Source organism: Pan paniscus, chromosome 1 (genome assembly GCF_029289425.2).
Source record: "Pan paniscus chromosome 1, NHGRI_mPanPan1-v2.0_pri, whole genome shotgun sequence".
Taxonomy (NCBI): domain Eukaryota; kingdom Metazoa; phylum Chordata; class Mammalia; order Primates; family Hominidae; genus Pan; species Pan paniscus.
In genome coordinates, this window is record NC_073249.2 from 194,239,484 (window position 1) to 194,265,204 (window position 25,721).

The 25,721-nt window shown below is 41.5% G+C and overlaps 1 protein-coding gene across 10 annotated transcripts in view; it reads right to left on the minus strand.

The window, feature by feature from the left end:
* ZBTB8A (zinc finger and BTB domain containing 8A) overlaps positions 1 to 25,721 on the minus strand; it is a 69,385-nt gene that overhangs the window by 24,830 nt on the left and 18,834 nt on the right. The window lies entirely within an intron of this gene.

Sequence of the window (25,721 nt, forward strand, 5' to 3'; positions counted from 1 at the left end):
AAAGACCCAGCTTTTGCTGAGTCCTTATATGACCTTGTTTCTGGAGTACAGACAAACCCGGGATACTGTGCTAACAGAGACATAATATATGCATGGTTATGTCAGACAAGTGCGGAACAAGACATCTGGGAATATTGCTATAGAAGCATTAAATCAATGCCTAATCTTTTACAGGTTGAGTATCCTTCTTTTTTTTTTGAGAGAGAGTTTCACTCCTGTTGCCCAGGCTGGAGTGCAATGGCACGATCTCACTGCAACCTCCGCCTCCCGGGTTCAAGCGATTCTCCTGTCTCAGCCTCCCAAGTAGCTGGGATTACAGGTATGTGCCACCATGTCCAGCTAATTTTTGTATTTTTAGTAGAGACAGGGTTTCTTCATGTTTGTCAGGCTGGTCTCAAACTCCTGACCTCAGGTGATCCGCCCGCCTCGGCCTCCCAAAGTGCTGGGATTACATGGGTAAGCCACTGCACCCAGCCAGGTTGAGTATCCTTTATCCAAAATGCTTGGGACCAGAAGCATTTTGAATTTCATTTTTTTTTTTGGATTTTGGGATATTTCCATTATACTTAGGCTCAGCATCCCTAATTGGAAAATCCAAAATCCAAAATGCTCCAGTGAGCATTTCCTTTGAGCATCAAGTTAGTACTCAAAAAGTTTTAGATTTTGGAGCATTTCAGATTTTGAATTTTTGGGTTAGGGATACTCAACCTGTACTAGCATATCCTCTCAGTTAAAATATAATAATTCCTCTGTTCTCTTTGAAACAAGGTAGTTGGGTCATGACTACATTTTTTTGATATGATAAATAATGCTTAATATGGTTTGGCTGTGTCCCCACCCAAAATCTCATCTTGAATTGTAATCCTCATGGGTAGGACCAGGTGGAGGTAACTGAATCATAGGAGCAGCTCCCCCCATGCTATTCTCATTACAGTGAGTGAGTCTCACGAGATCTGATGGTGTTGTAAGCATCTGGCATTTCCTCTGCTGGCACTCACTCCATCCTGCCGCCCTGTAAAGAAGATGCCTGCTTCTCCTTCACCTTCTGCCATGATTGTAAGTTTCCTGAGGCCTCCCCAGCAATGCAGAACTGAGTCAATTAAACCTCTTTCTTTTATGAATTACCCAGTCTCAGGTATTTCTTCGTATCAGTGTGAGAACAAACTAATACAATGCTGCAACAAATACTTTTGCAGGCTGGGCACAGTGGCTCACGCCTGTAATCCTAGCACTTTGGGAGGCCGAGGCGGGTGGATCACCTGAGGTCAGGAGTTTGAGACCAGCCTGGCCAACGTGGCGAAACCCCATCTCTACTAAAAATACAAAAATTAGCCAGACATGTTGGCATGTGCCTGTAATCCCAGCTACTTGGGAGGCTGAGGCAGGAGAATCGCTTGAACCTGGGGGATGGAGGTTGCAGTGAGCCAAGGTCTTGCCATTGCACTCCAGCCTGGGCAACAAGAGGGAAACTCTATCTCAAAAAAAATATATATATAATACATATTTTTATATATTATATATATTTATATATTATATATTATATAATATATAAATATATATTAATATTGTATTATTATATAATATATATCTATATATTACAATTATATTATTTATAATAATATTTATAATATATAATATAACATATATTATTTATAATATATAATATAACATTATATTTATAATATATAACATATTATATTATTTATAATATAACATATTATATTATTTATAATATAACATATTATATTATTTATAATATATAATATAACATATTATATTATTTATAATATATAACATATTATATTATTTATAATATATAACATATTATATTATTTATAATATATAACATATTATATGATATATTTTATATTATATATATTATATATTATATATAATTATATAATACATAATATATATTATATATTATATATCATATATTATATAAATATATGATATATAATTATATATATTATATATAATATATAAAAATATATATTATATAGTGTAACATATAATATATAAAAATATATATTATATGTTACACTATATAATATATACAATATATCATATATAATACATAATATATAATATATAATATAATATATATTATATATAATACATACTATATAACATATATTATATAACATATATTATAATATATTATATAAATTATATAATATACAATATATAATATATATTATATAATTTATATATTTAATATATTTATAATATATATTTATATATTATAACTATATTATAATATATATTTATATATTATAACTATATTATAATATATATTTATATATTATAACTATATTATAATATATATTTATATATTATAACTATATTATAATATATTTATAATATATTTAATATATATAAATATATATTTATATATATTATATATTATATATATTTATATATTATCTATATATAATCCTTGAGCATTGCTATGGTTTTAATGTCCCTACAAACTCATGTAACAGTATTAAGAGGTAACAGTATTAAGAGGTAGATTAAAGAAGTTATTAGGTCGTGTGGACACCTCATTCATGCATGGATTAATGCCGTTATCTTGGCAGTGGGTTAGTTAGCATGGGAGTGGGCTCCTGCTAAGAGTTTGGCCCCCTTGTTGTCTCTCTGTGTTGCTCCTGTGCTTCCTTGCCATGGGATGCCTTCCACCATCCGATGATCCTTGCCAGATGCTGGCATGAGATCTGTGAGCTAAATAAACTTCTGTTCTTTATAAATTACCCAGTCTGTGGTATTCTGTTATAGCAACAGAAACGGACTAAGACAAGCATTTAGGACATAATTTGATTCCTAGAAGTCCAGTTGTTAAGTGGGTACTGACAAACGGCCTTCCGAAAACACTATATCAATTTGTATCTCCATCAACACCATAGGACAGTGCCCTTTTCCCCAGTATTGTCATTAACCCTGAAAATTCTCTCTCTTTTTTTTTTTCAGACAGAATCTTACTCTGTTGCCCAGCCTGGAGTACAGTTGTGCGATCTTGGTTCACTGCAACCTCTGCCTCCCAGGTTCAAGCAATTCTCGTGCCTCAAGCTTCCCTAATAGCTGCGACTATAGGCATGTGCCACCATGCCTGGCTAATTTTTAGTAGAGACAGAGTTTCACCATGTTGGCCAGGCTTGTCTCGAACTCCTGAACTCAAGTGATCTGCCTGCCTCAGCCTCCCAAAGTGCTGGGATTATATACAGGCATGAGCCACTGTGCCCAGTCAATGCTCTCTTTAAAAAAATTTTTTTTGTTTTTGTTTTTTTGAGATGGAGTCTCACTTTGTAGCCCAAGCTAGAATGCAGTGGTGCGATCTTGGCTCACTGCAACGTCCACCACCCAGGCTCAAGTGATTCTTCAATCCACCTGCCTGAGCTTCCCCAAGTTCTGGGATTATAGGTGTGAGCCACCATGCCCTGCCTCCCTTTAAAATGTTGTCCCATCTACCCTTACAGAAAAATACCAGGAAAATATCAATACTATTATTTAACATTGTCCTGGAAGTACTAGCCAATGAATTAGACAAGATAACTAACTACAACGTGTGAATATTAGAAATAATAAGTTATTATTACTGCAGGTGATACTGTATATCTATAAAGTAAAAAATGTAAAATCAGAAAACTATAAAAGTAAAATTCTTTTCACATGTTGGAGTAACTGGTACTAGACTTGGCCTTCTGCTATAAACAATTAGAAAAACTGAACAAAATACATGAAAAAAATTGTTTTCAGACAATGAAATCAGTGAGTATGCGACTGTGATCCCTGAGAGAATGGAACCAAGTGAGGTATGTCCTACTATCACTTTGGCTTTCTGGACTGGAATACAGGAATGGAAAATCACACTGAATGGAGCAGAGATCAGTGTTCAGGAACATGAGGTGCCTGGAAGTTTGAGGCAAAGTACCAGAGAAGAAGCAACTATGCAAAGAGATCAATAACTCTTCACAGGAGTCCTGAGTTTCTATGAGCAGAAAAATTCCCAGAGCTCACACACACAGAGTTGGAAGATATTTAAGTTGTTTTTTTTCTTTTCTTTTCTTTTTTTTTTTTTGAGATGGAATCTTGCTCTGTTGCCCAGGCTGGAGTGCAATGGCGTGATCTCAGCTCACTGCAACCTCCGCCTCCCGGGTTGAAGTGATTCTCCTGCTTCAGCCTCCTGAGTAGCTGAGATTACAGGCATCTGCCACCATGCCCCGGCTAATTTTTGTATTTTTTAGCAGAGACGGGGTTTCACCATGTTGGTCAGGCTGGTCTTGAACTCCTGACCTTAGGTGATCCATCCGCCTCAGCCTCCCAAAGTGCTGGTATTTTAGGTGTGAGCCAGTGCGCCTGGCTGATATTTAAGTTTTGACCAGCCAGAGTAAACATTCTTTGCTGAAGCTGAACATCCAGGGCATAAAGTAGAGACCCTGGAAGAGTAATATCTTAGTAGTACGACTAACCTAACACAACAGTAAAGATAACTCTAGAACTGCCCCAAAGCTTAAAAACAAGCCTCCAAATCAAGCTGATCCATTAACAAATTAACAAGTAAACCAAAATTCAATTAAAGACAGACAACAAAATTCAGACACTCAAAAATATATATTTATAGTGTCCACCATTCCATAAAAAAAAGATTAGTGCTGGGCACAATGGCATGAGGCTGTAGTCCCGCCTACTTGAAAAGCTGAGGCAGCAGGATCGCTTGAGTACAGGAGTTAGAGGCTGTAGCGCGCTATGATCACACCTGTAAATAGCCACTGCACTCCAGCCTGGATAACACAGTGAGAGCCTGTCTCCATAAATAAATAAATAATAAATAAATAATTTTTTTAAATCAGAAGGAAAAATTCGTCAATAGAAACAGGTCTAGAAATGAAAGAGATGCTAGAGTTAGCAAAGAAGGATGTAAAAGCATTAACTATACATATACTCAAAGATTTTTTAAAAAATGAACATATTGAAAGATATAAAAATAGTCAAATAAAATTTCTAGAAATTAGGGCCGGGCCTGGTGGCTCACGTCTGTAATCTCAGCACTTTGGGAGGCCGAGGCGGGCGGATCACTTGAGGTCAGGAGATGGAGACCAGACTAGCTAACATGGTGAAACCGCGTCTCTACTAAAAATACAAAAATTAGGCTGGATGTGGTGGCTCAGGCCTGTAATCCCAGCACTTTGGGAGGCGGAGGCAGGCAGATCACCTGAGGTCAGGAGTTTGAGACCAGCCTGCCCAACATGGCAAAATCCCATCTCTACAAAAATACAAAAAAAAAAAAAAATTAGCCAGGAGTGGTGGCATGCTCCTGTAATCCCAGCTACTTGGGAGGCTGAGGCAGAAAAATTGCTTGAACCCGGGAGGTAGAGGTTGCAGTAAGCTAGGGTTGTGCCAGCCTGGGCGACAGAGCAAGACTCCATCTCAAAAAACAAACAAACAAAAAAATTAGCTGGGGATGGTGGCATGCACCTGTAATCCCAGCTGCTGGGGAGGCTGAGGCAGGAGAATCACTTGAACCCAGGAGGTGGAGGTTGCAGTGAGCTGAGATCACACCACTGCACGCCAGACTGGGCAACAGAGCAACACTCCCTTTCAAAAAAAAAATTTATAGAAATTAAAAAATACAATATCTGGGCCAAGTGAAGTGGCTCACACCTGTAATCCCAGTATTTTGGGAGGCTGAAGCAGGCAGATTACTTGAGGCCAGGAGTTTGAGACCAGTCTGGTCAACTTGGTGAAACCCCCTCTCTACTAAAAGTACAAAAATATTAGCAGGGGTGGTGGCAAACACCTGTAATCCCAGCTACTCGGGAGGCTAGGGCATGAGAATCATTTGAACCTGGGAGGTGGAGGCTACAATGAGCTGAGATCATGCCAGCCTGGGTGACAGAGAAAGACTCTGTCTCAAAAAAAAAAAAAAAAAAAAAAGAATACAATATCTGAAATTAAAAATGCATTAGATGGGCTTAATAAGAGATTATAAACTGCAGAAGACTACTCCATGAATTTGAAGACATGAAGTGGAAATTATCTGAACTAAAGTTAAAAAAAAAAAAGACTGACGGCAGGGCTCAGTGGCTCACGCCTGTAATCCCAGCACTTTGGAAGGCTGAGGCGGGTGGATTGCCTGAGCTCAGGAGCTCAACACCAGCCTGGGCAACAGAGTGAAACACACCTGTAATCCCAGCTACTGAGGAGGTTGAGGCATGAGAATCGCTTGAACCTGGGAGGTGAAGATTGCAGTGAGCTGAGATCGTGCCACTGCACTCCAGCCTGGGCAACAGAGCAAGACTCTGTCTCAAAAAGAAAACAAAAAAGGACTGACAAAAAATGAACAAAGGCCAGGCATGGTGGCTCACATCTGTAATCCCAGCACTTTGGGAGGCCAAGGCGGGCAGATCACCTGAGGTCAAGAGTCGAGACTAGCCTGGCCAACATGGTGAAACCCTGTCTTTACTAAAAAATACAAAAAATTAGCTTGGTGTCATGGTGCACACCTGTAATCCCAGCTACTAGGGAGGCTTAGCCAGGAGAATCACTTGGACCTGGAAGGAGGAGGTTGCAGTTAGCTGAGATCATGCCACTGCACTCCAGCCTGGATAACAGAGTGAGACTCCATCTCAAAAAAAAAAAAAAAAGGAGTCTGTGCATGGTGGCTCACGCCTGTAATCCCAGCACTTTGAGAGGCCAAGGTGGGCAGATCACTTGAGGTCAGGAGATGGAGATCAAACTGGCCAACATGGTGAAACCCTGTGTCTACCAAAAATACAAAAATTAGGCTGGGCATGGTGGCTCAGGCCTGTAATCCCAGCACTTTGGGAGGCTGAGGCAGGCAGATCACCTGAGGTCAGGAGTTTGAGACCACCCTGGCCAACACAGTGAGACCCCGTCTCTACTAAAAACACAAAAATTAGCCAGGCATGGTGGTGGGCACCTGTAGTTCCAGCTACTCAGGAGGCTGAGGCAGAAGAATCGCTTGAACCTGGGAGGTGGAGGTTACAGTGAGCCAACATTGCGCCATTGCACTGCAGCCTGGGCAACAAGAACGAAACTGTCTCAAAGAAAAAAAAATGAACGGAGCTTTAGTGAAATGTAGAACAATATCAAATAGTCTAATATATTTGTAACTGAGGTTCCAGAAACGGTGGGGACAGAAAAAACATTTGAAGAAAAAGGGAAAAACAGAAATATACTGTAAGGTTCTTATAATATACATGAGAAGTTGGCAAACTTTTACTTAAAAGGCCACACAGTAAATACTTTTGGCTTTGCAGGCTATGTAGCCTCCATTGCAACTACTCAACCCTGTCCTTATAGCACAAAATGTGTCATATTTATGTAGACATTTTGGACTTGATGAAAAAATATGTAAATGAATGACCATGGCTATGTTCCCATAAAACCTTATTTACAAAAGCAGGTAGGCATTCAGGCTTGGCTTGAAGGCTGTAGTTTGTGAAATCTGCTATATATGAAGCTCTATAATATGTGATGAGTAATAAGTGAAATGCATATTGTGATGAGGGAAAATGCATATTGTAATCCTGAGAGCAACTACTAAAAATAAGACAGAGATTAAGTTAATAAGCCAATAGTGGAGATGAAACAGAATACTAAAAAAGTACTCAATATTCTTTTCGTTTGTTTGTTTCAGGGATAGGGTCTCGGTTTGTTGTCCAGGCTGGAGTTCAGTGGCATGATTATAGCTTTACCGTAACCTTGAACTCCTGGCCTCAAGTGATCCTCCCACCTCAGCCCCCCGAGTAGCTGGGACTACAGGAGACCACCATCATGCCTATTTTTTTTTTTTTAATTTTTTGCAGAGATGGGGTCCTGCTGTGTTGCTCAGGCTGGTCTTGAACTCCTGGCCCTAAGCGATCCTCCCACCATGGACCCTCAAAGTATTGGGATTATAGGCGTGAGTCACCTCAATATTCTTTAACTGAGGCAGGATAAAGAAAAGCAAAAGAACAAAAGATGGGCCGGGCGCGGTGGCTCACGCCTGTAATCTCAGCACTTTGGGAGGCTGAGGCGGGCAGATCATGAAGTCAGGAGTTCGAGACCAGCCTGACCAGCATGGTGAAACCCCATCTCTACTAAAAATACAAAAATTAGCCAGGTGTGGTGGCAAGCACCTGTAATCCCAGCTGCTCAGGAGGCTGGAGCAGGAGAATCGCTTGAAACCTGAAGGCAGAGGTTGCAGTGAGCTGACATTGTGCCACTGCACTCCAGCCTCGGGGAAAGAGCGAAACTGTCTCAAAAAAAAAAAAAAAAAAAAAAAGGAAAGAAAAGAAAACAAAAAGAACAAAAGACATTAAAAAAAAGTTGGCATAAATAGAAAACAAATAGCAAGACAGTACACTTAAATCCAACTATATTGATAATTACATTAAATGTTAATAGTCTGAACTCCATTTAAAAAGGACATTATCAGGCCAGGCATGGTGGCTCACGCCTGTAATCCCAGCACTTTGAGAGGCCAAAGTGGGCGAACTACTTGGGGGCAGCAGTTCAAGACCAGCCTGGGCAACACAGAGAGATACCCATCTCTACAAAATAAAAATTAGCTTGGCATGGCGGCATGCACCTGTGGTCCCAGCTACTGATGGGGCTGAGTTGTGAGAATCACTTGTGCTTAGGAGGTCAAGTCTGCAGTGAACCATGTCAGCACCACTGCAACTCTAGCCTGGGTGACAGAGTGAGATCCTGTCTCAAAATAATAAAATAAATAAAACACTTGAGCAATACTATCAACCAACTTGGACAAATTTACATTTACAGCACACTCTACACAACAAGAGCAAAATATACATTCTTTTTAAGTACACAGCAAACATTAATCAAGATAGACCATACCCTGAGCCATAAAACATGTTATAATTTTTAAAAAATTTTTTATTTTTTAATTTTAGAGACAGGGTCTTGCTCTGTCTTTCAGTCTGGAGTGCAGGGCTGCAATCATAGCTCACTATAACCTCAAACTTCTGGGCTCAGGCAATCCTCCAGCCTCATCTTCCCAAGTAACTAGGACCACAGGTGCATGCCACCACACCTGGCTAATTTTTAAGTTTTTTGTAGAGTCAGGGGTCTGCCTACATTGCCCAGGCTGGTCTCAAACTCCTGGCCTCAAATTATCCTTCTGCCTCAGCCTCAGGGATTACAGGCGTAAGCCACCGCACGTGGCCTAAGTTTTTAGTATATTTAAAGGATTAAAATCACACAGAGTATGTTCTCTGACCATATAGAATCAAACTAGAAGTCAATAGCACATGAAAATCCTGAAATACTTGGAAATTAAACATTAAACTTCTAAATAAATAGACATTTATAGAACACTCTACACAAATCAAAATGTGTTGTTTGCAGTTCAAGCAGTTTAGAGGAAAACGTATAGTTCATTTATTATTTTATTTATTATTTTTTATTTTTTGAGACAGAGTTTTCGCTCTTGTTGCCCAGGCTGGAATGCAATGGTGCGATCTCAGCTCACTGCAACCTCCTCTTCCCGGGTTCAAGCGATTCTCCTGCCTCAGCCTCCCAAATAGCTGGGATTACAGGCATGCGCTGCCACACCCGGCTAATTTTTTGGATTTTTAGTAGAGATGGGGTTTCACCATGTTGGTCAGGTTAGTCTCGAACTCCCGACCTCAGGTGATCCGCCTGTCTCGGCCTCCCAAAGTGCTGGGATTACAGGCATGAGCCACTGCGCCCGGCCAGGAAAATGTATAGTTTTAAATTCTTATATTTAAAAAAAAAAAAAAAAAAAAAGTTTTAGCTGGGTGTGGTGGCTTTTGCCTGTAATCCCAGCACTTTGGGAGGCTGAGATGGGCAGATCACTTGAGCCCAGGAGTTCGAGACCAGCCTGGGCAACATAGTGAAACCCTGTCTCTACAAAAAATACAAAAAATTAGCCAAATGTGGTGGCTTGCGCCTGTAGTCCCAGCTATTTGGGAATCTAAGGTGGGAGAATCACCTGAGCCCAGGAAGTCGAGGCTGCAGTGAGCCATGATCATGCCACCACACATCAGCCTGGGTGATGGGAGTGAGACCTTTCTCAATTAAAAAAAAAAAAAAGAAGAAAGTTCTGAAAAAATTAATGAATTAAGTTTCAACTTAAGAATCTAGAGAAGGGCCAGGCGCGGTGGCTCACGCCTGTAATCACAGCACTTCGGGAGGCCGAGGCGGGCAGATCACGAGGTCAGGAGTTCGAGACCAGCCTGACCAACGTGCTGAAACCCCATCTCTACTAAAAAAAAAAAAAAAATTAGCCGGGCGTGGTGGCACGCACCTGTAATCCCAGCTACTCAGGAGGTTGAGGCAGGAGAATCACTTGAACCCGGGAGGGGGAGGTTGCAGTTAGCTGAGATCATGCCACTGCACTCCAGCCTGGGTGACAGAGGGAGACCCAGTCTCAAAAAAAAAAAAAAAAAAAAAAAAGAATCTAGAGAACTAGAGAAAAGGAGATCAAATTAAACCCAATGTATGTAGAAGGAAGGAAATGAACAAAATAGAAACCAAAGAAATGATAGAGAAAAATCAATGAAACCAAAAGCTGGTTATCTGTATCAGTATCAATAAATTAATCATTATCAATAAAGATTGATTAACCTTTAGCTAGATCAACCAAGAAAAAAAAAAGAAGACATAAATTACCAGTATTAGGAATGAAAGAGGGAAGCATCACTACAGATTCTACAAACATTGAAAGAATAAAAAGAAACTATTATGAACTCTATGCTAATACATTCAACAAATTAAATGAAATAGATGAATTTCCTGAGTGATATAAGTGATCAAAATTAGTATAAGAGGCTGGGCATAGTGGTTCACGCCTGTAATCCCAGCACTTTGGGAGGCCAAGGTGGGTGGATTACCCAAGGTCAGGAGTTTTGAGACTAGCCTGGCCAACATGGCGAAACCCCATCTCTACTAAAAATACAAAAATTAGCCAGGTGTGGTGGTGTGTGCCTATATTCCTAGCTGCTCAGGAGGCTGAGACATGAGAATCACTTGAACCCAGGAGGCGGAGGTTGCAGTAAGGTGAGATCACGCCACTGTACTCCAGCCTGGGTAACAGAGTGAGACTCTGTCTCAAAAAAAGAAAAAAAAAAACTAATACAAGAAAAAAATTAAAAATCTGAATAGCCATATATCAAACTTAAAATTTAAATTATATTAAATCAATTTAAAATATAACTTAAAAACTGCCCACAAAGAAAACTCCAGACCCAAATGGCTTCAGTGTTGAATTCTATCAAACATTTAAGAAAGACATAATACTCATCTATAAAAACACTTTCATAAAATAGACAAGGAGAAAAACTTTCAACTCATTTTATGAGGCCAGTATTACTCTGGTACCTAAACCAAAGACATTATAAGAAAATAAAACTACAGACCAATATCCCTTGTAAACATGGACACAAAAATCCTAAATTAGCTGGGCGTGGTGGTGTGCACCTGTAGTCCCAGCTACTCAGGAGGCTGAGACAGGAGAATCACTTGAACCTGGGAGGCAGAGGTTGTAGTGAGCCAAGATTGTTCCACTGCACTCTAGCCCAGGTGACAGAGTGAGATTCCGTCTCAAAAAAAACAAACAAAAAAAACCCCCAACTTAATATTATATTTGTGGCCGGGCGCAGTGGTTCACACCTGTAATTCCAGCACTTTGGGAGGCCGAGGCGGGTGGATCACCTGAAGTCAGGAGTTCGAGACCAACCTGGCCAACATAGCAAAACCCTATCTGTACTAAAAGTACAAAAAAATTAGCTGGGCATGGTGGCGGATGCCTGTAATACCAGCTATTTGTGACGCTGAGGCAGGAGAATTGCTTGAACCCAGGAGGCAGAGGTTGCAGTGAGCCAAGATCGCACCATTGCATTCCAGCCTGGGTGACAGAGCGAGACGTTGTCTCAAAAAAAAAAATTATATTTGTAAATCAAATATATATGAAAGGATAATACCACGTGAGGTTTATCGCTGGAATACAAGATGTTTAACAGTTGAAAATTAATCAGTACAATCCACTACATTAACAGAACAAAAAAAAAATAAGGCTATCTCAACAGACACAGAACAAACATTTGAAAAATCCAACACTTATTCATAATAAAAACTCCAGTGAAACAGAAATAGAAGGAAACTTCCTCAGCTGCTAAAGGCCATCTACAAAAAGCCAACTGCTAATATCTTACTTAACTGTGAAAGATCAAATGCTTTCCCCCTAAGGCAGGGAACAGGGCAAAGATTTGTGCTCTCAACTATTTCTATCCAACACTGTACTAGAGGTGTTGGTCAGTGCAGTAAGAGATGTTAAAGAAATAACAGGCATAGGCCGGGTGTGGTGGCTCACGCCTGTAATCCCAGCACTTTGGGAGGCTGGGGTGGGCGGATCACCTGAGGTCAGGACTTTGAGACCAGCCTGACCAACATGGTGAAGCCCCATCTCTGCTAAAATTACACAAATAAGCCGGGCGTGGTGGTGGGCACCCGTAATCCCAGCTACTCAGGAGACTGAGGCAGGAGAATTGCCTGAACTTGGGAGGTGGAGGTTGCAGTGAGCCAAGATTGCACCATTGCACTCCAGCCTGGGTGACAGAGCGAGACTCAGTCTTAAAAAAAAAAAAAAGAAATAACAAGCATAAAGAGTAACAAGGAAAAAGAAAACTGTTATTGTTTATAGATGACACAATTATGTATACAGAAAATCCTATAAAGAATCTTCTTGAACAAATAACTGAATTTAACAAGGTCACAAGATACAGGATCAACATATGAAAATCAGTTTTATTTCTATATGTTAGCAATGAACAGCTGGAAAATAAAAATTTTAAACAATGCATTCGTAAGAGCACCAAAAATGCTTAGGGGTCAATATAACTAAATTATTTGCAAATTCTATGTATTCAAAACCACAAAATACTTGAGAGAAATATAAACAATCTAAATAAGTGGAAAGATAAGCCATGCAGATGAATTAGAAGAAACAGTTAATATGTCAATTCTATTCAAGTGGACGTACAGGATTAATGTAATCCCAACAAAATCCAAGCAAATTTATCTTTGTAGAAAGTATCAAGCTGCTTCTAAAATTTAAAGGGAATTCAGTGGACCTAAAATAGCCAAAACAATTTTGAAAAAGAAGAGGAAAAGGGAACTTACCCTACGTAATTACAAGACTTACTATAACTATGGTAACCAAGATAGTGTATTATTGGCAGTAAGACAGGCACATAGATCAATGGAATAGAGTCCAGAAATAGACACATGAATATATTATCAATTGATTTTTTAGTCAGGTTTACTTTATCAATTGGCTTTTGACAAAGATATCACAGTCACTGAATGGGGAAAGGTTCATGTTTTCAAACAAATGGTGCCAGAACAACTGGACATACATTAGAGAAGAAAAAACAATCTTGATTCTTACTTTACACAACATACAAATTTTCATTTGACAAGGATCATAGAAAAAGTTCATAGAAAAAGATCATGGTAAAAGCTAAATTTCAGAAGAAAACAAAGGAGAAAGTCTTTGGGACCTTGGGGTGGACAAAGATTTCTTAAGACACAAAAAGTGTGAAGTACACCAAGTGCAGTGGCTCACACCTATAATCCCAGCACTTTGGGAGGCTGACGTGTACAGATTGCTTGAGACCAGGAGTTCAAGAGTAGCCTGGGGAACATAGCAAAACCCTATCTCTATTTTTTACAGAAAAAAAAAAAAAAAAAAGAAATAGCATGAACTATAAGAAAAAGTTGACAAATGGCTTTATCAAAATTCTGCTCTTTTAAAGATACCATTAAGGAAAGGAAAAGCTGGCCGGGAGCGGTGGCTCATGCCTGTAATCCCAGCACTTTGGGAGGCTGAGGCGGGTGGATCACGAAGTCAGGAGATAGAGACCATCCTGGCTAACACGGTGAAACCACGTCTCTACTAAAAATACAAAAATTAGCTGGGTATGGTGACAGGCGCCTGTAGTTCTAGCTACTCAGGAGGCTGAGGCAGGAGAATGGCGTGAATCCGGGAGGCGGAGCTGGCAGTGAGCTGAGATCGCATCACTGCACTCCAGCCTGGGCAACAGAGCAAGACTCTGTCTCAAAAAAAAAAAAAAAAAAAAAAAAAAAAAAGGAAAGGAAAACCAGACCACAAACCAGGATAAAATGTTTGCAGTATATATATCTGACAAAAGAGTTGTACCCAGAATACATAAAGAACTCAACACTAGGACAAAAAACCCATGGGCAAATGATTTGAACAGACATTTCATAATAGAAAACAAACAAAATAAGCACATGAAAAGATGTCACTGGTCATCAGGGAAATGCCAATTAAAACCACGAGGAAATGTCATTACACACCCACCATCATGGCTAAAGACAAAATGACTGACAATACCAAATGTTGGCAAGGATGTGGAGAAGTTGGTTCTCTCATGTATTGCTGGTGGAAATGTAAAATGCTACAGTCACTTTGGAAAACTATTTAGCAGTTCTAATAAAGTTATACCTACTCTAAGACCCGGCAGTTCTACTCCTAGGTATTTATGCAAGAGAAATGAAAACACATGACTACAAAAAAATTTATACAAGAATTTTCATAGCAGCTTTGTTCATATTAGCCCCAAATTGGAAATAAAATGTGCATCCGCTGGTGAATAAATAAATTGTAGTATATCCATACCATGGAATACTACTGAACAACAGAGCCAACAAACCTCTGATACAAGCAGTGATGTGAATGACTCTCAAAATCATTAGGCTCAATGAAAGAAGCCAGACACCAAAGAATACCTACTGTGTGAGTCCAGTTATATGAAATCTTAAGAATAGGCAGGGCCGGGCGCAGTGGCTCACGCCTGTAATCCCAGCACTTTGGGAGGCCGAGGCAGGCGGATCACGAGGTTAGGAGATCGAGACCATCTTGGCTAACATGGTGAAACCCCATCTCTACTAAAAACACAAAAAATTAGCCGGGCGTAGTGGCGGGCGCCTGTAGTCCCAGCTACTCAGGAGGCTGAGGCAGGAGAATGGCGTGAACCCGGCAGGCGGAGCTTGCAGTGAGCAGAGATCACGCCACTGCATTCTAGCCTGGGCGACAGAGTGAGACTCCATCTCAATAAAAAAAAAAGAATAGGCAGAACTAATCTATAATCACGTAAGGGAGATTACAGTTGCCTGAAACTGGGAACGAAACAGGAGGCTCTACTACAAAATGGCATAAGAAAAAAAAGGCATGAGGGAAATTGTAGGTAATGAAAATGTTTCATGTATTATTTATGGTGATTATTACATATGAACATATGTCAAACATTAAATTGTACATTTACAATGGGGGCATTTTACTGTATGTAAATTATATCTTAATTTTTTCTCTAGACAGAGTCTTGCTCTGTCGCCCAGGCTGGAGTGCAGTGGCATGATCTCAGCTCACTACAACCTCTGCCTCCCAGCTCCCAGGTTCAATCAATTCTCCTGCCTCAGCCTCCCTAGTAGCTGGGATTACAAGTGTGTGCCACCACACTTGGCTAATTTTTTTGTATTTTTAGTAGAGACGGGGTTTCACCATGTTAGCCAGGCTGGTCTCAAACTCCTGACCTCATGATCTGCCTGCCTCGGCCTCCCAAAGTGCTGGGATTACAGGCGTGAGCCACTGTGCCCAGGCTAAATTATATCTTTTTTTTGTTTTGTTTTGTTTTTGTTTGTTTGTTTGTTTGTTTTTTGAGACAGAGTCTTGCTCTATCGCCCAGGCTGGAGTGTAGTGGCGCAATCTCGGCTCACTGCAAGCTCCGCCTCCCGGGTTCACGCCATTCTCCTGCCTCAGCCTCCCGAGTAGCTGGGACTACAGGCGCCCACCATCACACCAGGATAATATTTCTATTTTAGTAGAAACCGGGTTTCATCGTGTTAGCCAGGACGGTCTCGATCTCCTGACCTTGTGATCTGCCTGCCTCCACCTCCCAAAGTGCTGGGATTACAGGTGTGAGCCACCATGCCCAGCCTAAATTACATCTTAATAAAGCCAATTAAACCTAGAAACAAAAGAATTTGGTAAAAGAGCCAGTTTATGATAAAATTAATACACAAAAATAGCTAGGTGGCAGATACAAGAGAAGATCCCTGATATGGTTTGGATTTGTGTCCCCCGCCCAAATCTCATGTTGAATTGTAATCCCCAGTGTTAGAGAGAGGACCTGGTGGAAAGTGACTGGATCATGTGGGCAGATTTCCCTCTTGCTATTCTTGTGATAGTGAGTTCTCACGAGATCTGGTTGTTTAAAAGTGTGTAGCACCTCCTCCTTCACTCTCTTCCTCCCGCTCCAGACATGTAGGATGGGCCTGCTTCCCCTGTGCCTTTTGCCATCACTGTAAGTTTCCTGAGGCCTGCCCAGTCATGCTTCCTTTACAGCTTGTGGAACTGTGAGCCAATTAAACCTCTTTTCTGTATAAATTACCCAGTCTTAGGGAGTTCTTTATAGCAATGCGAGAATGGACTAATACAATCCCTTTCACAAAAATAAATGAGTTAAATACTTTGACCTCCAGTGGCTCCCATCTCACTAAGAAAGAAATCCAAAGTCTTTACCCTGGTCTAAAAGTGCTGCCAGATCTCTGAAAGATCTCCCCTACCTGCAGCTCTCATCTTACTGCTTTTGATGCCTCCCAAGGTGCCAAGCTCATTCCTGGCATCCCTTGTGTCTGAAACATTCCTCACCCAGGAGTGAAGGATCTTCACATAACTTGTTCCCCAACTCTACACAAGTCTTTGCTTAAATGTCACTTCATCAGAGGTTTCCTTGACAAGCCCATCTTTAGTATGGGGAGCTTTAGTTAATCACTATGGCTCAATAGCTATTGTCATAGAAACTACACCATATGAGGTATAGATTAAGAAACACGATAGTTGTCTTCCAATACTGAAAGGCAATTACGTGGAAGAACTAGAATTATTTTGTTTTTATTATTATGTATTTTTTATTATTATTTTTGAGACAGAGTCTTGCTCTGTCGCCCAAGCTGGAGTGCAGTGGCACTATCACGGCTCATTGCAGTCTTGACTTCCCAGGCTCAGGTGACCCTCCCACCTTAGCCTCCTGAGTAACTGGGACTAGAGGTATGCGCCACCATGCCCAGCTAATTTTTTCTTTCTTTTTCTTTTTTTTGTAGAGATAGGGTCTCACTATTTTGCCTATGCTGGTCTCAAACCTCTGGGCTCAAGTGATCCACCTACCTTGGCCTCCCAAAGTGCTGGGATTATTGGCATGAGCCACTGCGCCCAGCTGTAGAATTATTATTATTATTATTTTTTTTTTTGAGATGGAGTCTTGCTCTGTCGCCCAGGCTGGAGTGCAGTGGCACGATCTTGGCTCACTGCAAGCTCCACCTCCTGGGTTCACGCCATTCTCCTGCTTCAGCCTCCCAAGTAGCTGGGACTACAGGTGCCCGCCACCAAGCCTGGCTAATTTTTTTGTATTTTTAGTAGAGACTGGGTTTCACCATGTTAGCCAGGATGGTCTCGATCTCCTGACCTCGTGATCTGCCTGCCTCAGCCTCCCAAAGTGCTGAGATTACAGGCGTGAGCCACGGTGCCCGGCCAGAATTATTCTCTTAATAGGTCTAGCAGACTAGGCTTCTAGACTAAGCACTAGAATCTAAGCTCCAAAAGGTATGAGTCTCTGTTTTTTCCACCTCAGCATCCCTAGCACAGTGCATAATGTCCAGCATACAGATGCTCAGTCAGTATTTGTTGAATGAATAAATATTCACTAAAAAGCAAATGGACCAAAATATAGGACTAAAGGGAAATGAACTTGAGCTCATAAAGAACAGCTATTTATTTATTTTTAATTAAAAAAATTTGTAAAGACAGTCTCAATCTGTCACCCAGGTTGGACTGCAGTAGGTGATCACAGCTTACTGCAGCCTCAGACTCCTGGGCTCAAGAGGTCCTTTCGCCTCAGCCTCCCGAGTAGCTGGGGTTACAGGGCATGCCACCATGCCCAGCTAATTTTTTAATTATTTTGTAGAGACACGGTCTTGCTATGTTGCTCAGGTTGATCTTTAACTCCCAGCCTCAAGCAATCCTCCAGCCTGGGCCTCCCAAAGTGCAGGGATTATGGGCAGGCATGACCCACTGTGCCCAGCCTTAAAACAGATTTCTTTTTTTCTTTTCTTTTTTTTGGGGGGAGGGGACAGGGTCTTGCCCTGTCGCCCAGCCTGGAGTGCAATGGCATGATCACGGCTCACTGCAGCCTCAATGTCCTGGGCTCAAGCAATCTTTCAACCTCAGTCTCCTGGCTGGGACTCCAGGCACATGCCACCATGCCTGGCTAATTTTTGTGTTTTTTTGTAAAGATGGGGTTTTGCCACCTTACCGAGGCAGTCTCAAACTCCTGAGCTCAAGCAATCAACTCACCTTGGCTTCCCAAAGTGTTGGGATTACAGGCATGAGCCACTGCATCCAGCCAAAATGTATTTCTTACTGTGGGTTTTGGTAAGAAAAATTTGAGAAACACTGGGCCAAACTGATTAACAACAGAATTAGTCACTTTGCAAAGTAACACTTCCTATGCTACCATTGTAGCAGAGGTGGAATGTCATTGATTTTGGGTGACTGCATTTGGTAGGAGGTGGGACTGTATGATCTCTGAGGATTGTTCCAACTTCAACACTTTTAAACTATTTTGCTGCAGTTAAATGATATACTACATATGTTCCTGTTTGTTACAATGAGATCCTGAAATAAATCAAGTTATACTATAAAATGCCAGCATAAGTTGTTGGGTTTTTTTTTTTAGATACTCTAAAAATGAGAGAAACTATTGGTTCTACTTTGTGTATTAATTGTTTTAGGTATATTTTGCTATTGAACATGTGTGCTTAATTATTTGGTATTTTGGTGAAAGATTAGAGACAGAGAGATGAATCCTTTTTCCTGAAGAGGTTATAGGTCAAAGGCTGAGGGTAGAGAATTTATACCCCTAAATTCTAGAGAGGGAATTTCATTCTGCTTTTAAAGAATAATTCTGTTAAAAACAGGCTATTGGCTTCCATTACCCAGACATCTGTGTCACATTTCCACTTACCTAATAAAGCTCCAGACTTTTTTTCAATGTGAAATCATAAAAGCTCCAGACTTAAAGTGGCCCAAAAGTATTACGGTTTTATCACAGCTTATAACGTAAAAATTCTGATGTATCAATTACACTAGAGAAACACTGAAGCTTGGCACTGGGATGGAGTAAAAATGGTAAAATACCAATCATCTTGAGTTCTTAGGGATGAGTTATTCTGGTGCACTATTTTCTAAGGAATGAGAAATAAAGCAGTAATGTCCTTTGAGACCCTAGGGTAAAGAAGCCATAGAAATCTGGCGTGTCCCTTTCTGAGTGCTGTCACTTCTCACCATTCAAATACTGCAATGTCCTCAGGACCAGTGACAGCATGCAGTCTGCTCACCGTGCCCATGGTTTCAAATTAGCTGTTGCAAAACTGAGATAAAATGACCTTGCTGGCATCTCAGTATCAATTTTGCATAATGTCAAAATACAGCTCTGGTATCAATAACATTATTAAGAAGCAAGATGTACTCCCCATTCTCTTTAATGTTTTGTCTCAGAGGCCATTCCACCTAAGAGATGACCAGGTTCTATGATGGGGCTTCCTCAACCCCTCTGGCTTGAGAGTAAGGTGACTGGGGAAGAAGAGCCTGTCTAAAATAAATTATCCTTAGGAAGAAGGTGGCTGGGCGTGGTGGCTTATGCCTGTGATCCCAGAACTTTGGGAGGCTGAGGTGGGCAGATCACCCGAGGTCAGGAGTTCGAGACCAGCCTGGCCAAGATGATGAAACTCCATCTCTACTAAAAAGACACACACACACAAAAATTAGCTGGGTGTGGTGGCGGGCGCCTGTAATACCAGCTACTTGGGAGGTTGAGGCAAGAGAATTGCTTGAATCCAGGAGGCGGAGGCTGCACTGAGCTGAGATCACACCATTGCACTCCAGCCTGGGTGACAAAGTGAGACCTTGTTTCAAAAAAAAGAAAAAAAAAGAAAGAAAAAGAAAAAGAAGGCGTCATCCCTAGGGGGGAAAAGGAGAGAAATCCTGTAGGGTGGGGAATCAGGTCTTACAACTTTTCCTCATTAACTCCTTTTCCTTGGCGTGATCATAGCTCACTGCAACCTCAAACTCCTGGGCCCACGGCATCCTCCCGCCTTGGCCTCCCAAACTGCTGGGATTACAGGGTGAGCCATCGTGCCTGGTCTTGCTTCTCTTAACGTCTTCCCACCCCCAACCTCATTCTTACGTGATTCTATCAGGAGCCTCTGGCAGTAGATGATTTGCCTCTGGGGGAAATGCAAACAACTAATAATCCCTGAAAAAGATAACTAATCTTATAAGAAACAGAAAATAAGAGTTAAAACAATAAAGTACCTTGTAAGGATGTGAAATAAAGAATGAGGTACTCAGTATATCTACTTTAAAAATGTACCCTTGTTTGAAATGAAACCTAAATCCCAAATGCAGTATATAACTCTGTGGACATGTCTTATAATATAAATGATTTACATTTTATAATACCAAAATAACAGTTTATACATAAAAACATTTCAGTACTTAAAAATAGCTCAAGGCTGGGAGTGGTGGCTCATGCCTGTAATGCTAGCACTTTGGGAAGCTGAGGTGGGTGGATCACTTGAGGTCAGGAGTCTGAAACCAGCCTGGCTAACATGGTGAAACCCCGTCTCTACTAAAGTACAAAAAAATTAGCTGGGTGTGGTGGTGGGCGCCTATAATCTCAGCTACAGGGGAGGCTGAGGCAAGGCAGGAGAATCGCTTGAATCAGCAAGGTGGAGATTGCAGTGAGCTGAGATCACGCCACTGCACTCCAGCCTGGGTGACAGAGCGAAGACTCGTCTCACCAAAAAAAAAAAAAAAAAAAAAAAAAAAAAAAGCCGGGCGCGGTGGCTCAGGCCTATAATCCCAGCACTTTGGGAGGCCGAGGCAGGCGGATCACCTGAGGTCAGGAGTTCGAGACCAGCCTGACCAACATGGAGAAACCCCATCTCTACTAAAAATACAAAATTAGCCAGGCGTGGTGGCGCATCCTTGTAATCCCAGCTACTCGGGAGGCTGAGGCAGGAGAATTGCTTGAACCCAGGAGGCGGAGGTTGTGGTGAGCTGAGATCGCACCATGGCACTCCAGCCTGGGCAAGGCAACAAGAGCGAAACTCCATCTCAAAAAATAATTTAAAAAAATAGCTCAGGGGCTGGGCAGGGTGGCTCATGCCTATACTCCCAACACTTTAGGAGACTGAGGTAGAAGGATTGTTTGAGCCCAGGAGTTCAAGACCAGCCTGAGCAACATAGTGAGACCCCGTTTTTACAAAAAAAACAAAAACAAAAATTAAAAAATTGGCTGGGTGTGGTGGCCTCCTATAGTTTGGAGGCTGAGGCAGGAGATTCGTGTGAGCCCAGGAGTTCGAGGCTGCAGTGAGCCATGATCACATCACTGCACTCTAGCCTGGATGGCAAACTGAGACTGTGTCTCAAATAAAAATGAATAAAAAATAAAAAAGTATGTACCACCTCCTTCCACTCTCTCTCTTGCTCCTGCTCCTGCATGTGAGACATGGGATTGAGTTGTGCCCCCCAAAATTATATGCTGAAGTCTTAAACCTGGTACCTACACTGGAGACCTTAATTTGCAAATAGGGTCTTTGCAGATATAATCAAGTTAAGATGAGGTCATCCTGGATTAGGGTGGTATCATTATAAGGAGAGATCTGGAGAAAGGAGGACACTGAGAAGACACATACAGCGGCTGGGTGAGGTGGCTCACACCTGTAATCCTAGCACTTTGGGAGGCCAAGGAAGGGCAGACTGCTTGAGGCCAGGAGTTCAAGACCAACCTAGGCAACAGGCTGGTCTCAAAAAAACAAAAACAAAAACAAAACCACAAACACAGAAGGAAGAGCACCACGTGAAGACAGAAGCAGAGGCTGGAATGATGGAGCTACAACAGAAGGAATGCCAAGGATTGCTGGCACCCACCAGAAGCTAGGAAGAGGCAAGGAAGGACTCTGCCCTACAACCTTCAGAGGCAGCATGGCCCTGTCAACATGTTGATTTCAGAGTTTAGCCTCCAGAACTGTGGGAGAAGAATCAACGTACGTTGCTTCGTAGGTGATGTGATGCTAGGGTAGATGCTTGAAAGGCAAGTAGGTTTTCACTCAGAAAAAAAAAAGAGGAAAAGCATTCTAGGCAGAAGATATAGTTTGAGCCAAGGCACAGACTGGTATAATCACAAAATAGGAAGTAAGTTGTTCAATATGGCTGGAGCACAGGGTGCAAAAGAGATGGTGAGAAATGGGTGGAGCACCTTATTTGCTTCATTAAAGAGTTTGGATTAGACCCTGTACGCACTGGGGTGGGGGTGGGGGGCATTAAGGGGTTCTATGCAAAGGAGAGAGGCGATTTAGTATTTGATCAAATCAGACAGCAGTAAGAACGTCATTGGCAGTGAGACCAGGCAGGAGGCAGTTGTAATCTAGACAAAATGATAGGGGTAGAAATGGAAGTGGTTGGGCTGGGCATGGTGGCTCATGCCTGTAATCCCAGCACTTTGGGAGGCCAAGGTGGGCAGATCACTTGAGGTCAGGAGTTTGAGACCAGCCTGGACAACATGGTGAAACCCCGTCTCTACTAAAAACAGAAAAATTAGCCAGGCATAGTGGCATGTGCCTCCTGTAATCTTAGCTACTCAGGAGGCTGAGGTGGGAGAATTGCTTGAACTTGGTAGGCAGAGGTTGCAATGAACTGAAGTTGCACCACTGAACTTCTCCCGCCTGGGTGACAGAGACTACATCTCAAAAAAAAAAAAAAAAAAAAAAAAGAAAGAAAAGAAAAGAAAAAGAATGGAAGTAGTTGTAGGTAGTGGTATGGTGGTATGAGTCTGTTTTCTGTTACTTATAACAACAACAACAAACGCTGAAACTGGGTAATTTATAAAGAAAAGGAAAAAAAGCAGAAAAAAATCAGGAAGAAGAGAAAGGAAAAGAAGACAAATACATGAAATTTATGTATTACAGTTCTGAAGGCTGAGACATCCCAGGTCAAGGGTCCACACTTGGCAAGGGCTTTCTTGCTGGTGGAGACTCTTTGCGGAGTCCTGGGACAGTGCAGAAGGATCGGTAGTGATATGGTTTGAATCTGTGTCCCTGGCCAAATCTCATGTCGAATTGTAATCCCCAGTGTTGGACGTGGGGCCTAATGTGAGGTGATTGGACCATTGGGGCAGAGTTCTCATGAATGGTTTAGCACCATGCCCCCTTGATACTGTATAGTGAGTGAGTTCTCATGAGATCTGGTTGTGTGAAAGTGTGTGGCACCTCTCTTCCGCCTACTCCAGCCATGTGAAGATGCCTGCTCCTCCTATGTCTTCCACCATAACTGGAAGCTGCCTGAGGCCTCCCCAGAAGCAGAAGCTACCATGCTTCCTGTACAGCCTGCAGAACTGTGAGCCAATTAAACCTCTATTCTTTATAAATTACCCAGTCTCAGGTATTTCTTTATAGCAATGCAAGAACGGACTAGTACAGGTGGCAAGGGGGCTGAGCGTGCTCATATCTCCCTTCCTCTTCTTATAAAACCACTAGTTCCTCCCATGATAACCCATTAATCCTTCATAACCCAATCACCTCTTAATGGCCCCACCTCTCAGTACTGCCACATTGTGCCACGCATAGTGGCTCATGCTTGTAATCCCAGGACTTTGAGAGGCCAAGGCAGGCAAATCGCTTGAGCCCTGGAGTTGGAGACCAGCCTGGGCAACATGGCGAAACCCCATTACTACAAAAAATACAAAAATTACCCAGGCATGGTGGCATGTACCTGTAGTCCCAGGTACTCAGGAGGGTGAGGTAGGAGGATCACCTGAGCTTGGGGAGGTTGAGGCTGCAGTGAGCAGTGATCATGCCACTGCACTCCAGCCTGGGTGACACAGTAAGACTCTGTCTCAAAAAACAAAACAAAACAAAAAAAATACTGTCACCTTGAGGATTAAGTTTCAACATGAGTTTTGAAGGGGACCAACATTTAAACCACAGTAGTGGTGATGAAAATAAGCAGACAAGGCCAAGGCAGGTGGCTCACTGGAGGTCAGGAGTTTGAGACCAGCCTGGCCAACTTGGTGAAATCCCATCTCTACTAAAAATAGAAAAATTAGCCAGGTGTGGTGGCGGGTGCCTGTAATTCCAGCTACTAGGGAGGCTGAGGCACGAAGAAGGCTTGAACCCGGGAAGCAGAGGTTGCAGTGAGCTGAGATCACGCCATTGCACTCCAGCCTGGGTGGCAGAGCCAGACACCGTCTCAAAAAAAGAAAGAAGTAGACAGAGATAAGCCAGAGGTAAAATCAGCAGGACTTGGAAGCAGCATAAATAACAGTGGGTAAACACATGGGCTATGCCATCAAAGTGAATCTAAACCCCGGCTCTGCTGTGGTTTACACATCCATTTCCTAACCTATAAATGGGGGTTTATAAGAGTACAGTACCTACTTCACGGAATTGTAGATTCAACGCAACATTGTAAATGTCAAGAACTCTGCAGGCGCCTGGGACATTGTAGCTGCTCAATAATATATGAACCGCTGTTATAATTCTTATCATCATTGTCATCAATCACCAGTTAGATACAGAAGATAACCTCAAACTTACTGAATTCCAAACTTCTTATTGCAGCCTTTTCTTAACCGCTGAAATGTACTCCTTCATCTGTGTCTCCTTTCTTCGGAATTTGTACCACTATTTTCCTCTAGTGCCTAATCCAGGACCCAGGAACCATCCCAGGCCAAACCTTTCCTTTCTCAGCCTCCATATCTATATCCTTCAGACTTGGAGACTAACAAACGAATAAGTAAATGAATGGCACATGTTGAAAGCTCCCTACATGATTTCTTTTCAATGTGGTCTACTCTCAGGATATCTTCCCACCTCCAGATGTTTGATGAATAATTTACTTCCATTTGTGTGTGTGTGTGTGTTTAATACTTAGCTCTTCTAGAAAGTATTTGGTGTACTGTGTGATGAGAAGATCTAAATTTTTCCCTAAGTAGCTAACTACTGTAGATAAGAAGGAGGGAGGGGTGAGAAAGGAAGAAAAAAAGAGAAAATGGCCAGGTGGCTAGATGCTAAGATAAATGATTGGTAGCATTTACATTGTTACCTCTTGTTTAAGGTTTGATTTTCAGAAACTGATCAGAAACGTAATTTTGTTCCACAAAAAGATGATCTGTTTCTTAGAGGCAAATGCCTTCCTACCTCCCTACTTCCCTCCTTTTCCCCCATCCTCTGTCTTTAATCAAGCTCACAGAGTTTATATATAGGTCTATATATGTTATATATGTGTATGTGATATGTCAGATATACCATATATACAAGAAAAACACAAGGCCATTTTACAAATTATGATGAAATATGTAAACATCAAAGGGACAGATATTTGTTTTCCACTGACCAACATATTCTCCTTTCCTTATGAGGAAGTGATATGGAAAGTCAGTCATCAAAATGTTGCTCACTGAGCATGAAGTCAGTATATTATGGATGTCTGGATATACGCTCAGGAAATCTAGGCTGGAGATAAAGATTTAGAAATCATCAACAGAGGGTGGCATTTGAAAGATTTTAATAACTGATGATAAGAGTTTGGTAAA